The sequence below is a fragment of the Martes martes genome (genome assembly GCF_963455335.1).
Source record: "Martes martes genome assembly, chromosome: 9".
NCBI classification, from domain to species: domain Eukaryota; kingdom Metazoa; phylum Chordata; class Mammalia; order Carnivora; family Mustelidae; genus Martes; species Martes martes.
Genome location: NC_137896.1, coordinates 5,083,997 through 5,084,642, shown reverse-complemented (window position 1 = coordinate 5,084,642; position 646 = coordinate 5,083,997).

Below are 646 nucleotides of genomic sequence, written 5' to 3'. Positions count from 1 at the left end.
TGAGATTGCCTGCGCTGCATGGTTTAAATTCTTCGGTAGTCCGATCACAAGTAAAATCAGACTCATTAACTCTTATTCTATCTTTTCGGATGAAAATGTATTTTTTGAGAGAGAAAGGCGGATGGACTGGTTAAAAAAAAAAAAAAGGCCTGAATTTTCAAGTTACTTATTTACACCTCACTCCATGAATCAGCCCTGTGCTTGTGGGGAAGGGAGGGCAAGCGGGACCTCTGTGCTGTAAGGCGGGCACAGTAACCCCAGTAGCTGGCTTTGGCTGGCACGGAGGCAGCGTCTGTGAGCACTGGTTTAGCCGTGGTTTCGTAATGCTCTTTACAAGCTAGGGACTGGTGATGCTGGAAAGGAGACCGCGAAATCATGAGTCTAAACCAGGAGCTTTGCCGTGTTCTTTTCCAAGACTGGGCCTCAGCATATCACCAAGGGGATCAGTAGTTTGTGCCATTGGCTAATTGAAGACATTTGCCAAAGTCCATTTACCAAAGTTACCCGTGCTGGGGTACTGGAAACCAGGAGTGAGGGAGCTCCTTGGCACCCACAGGGATGTGAACCCTGGTAGATGGGGCCAAGGCTCATTTTTCCAGCTCTCCAGAACCTAGAGCATAAAAGCCTGCTATGGGTTTACTCGTGA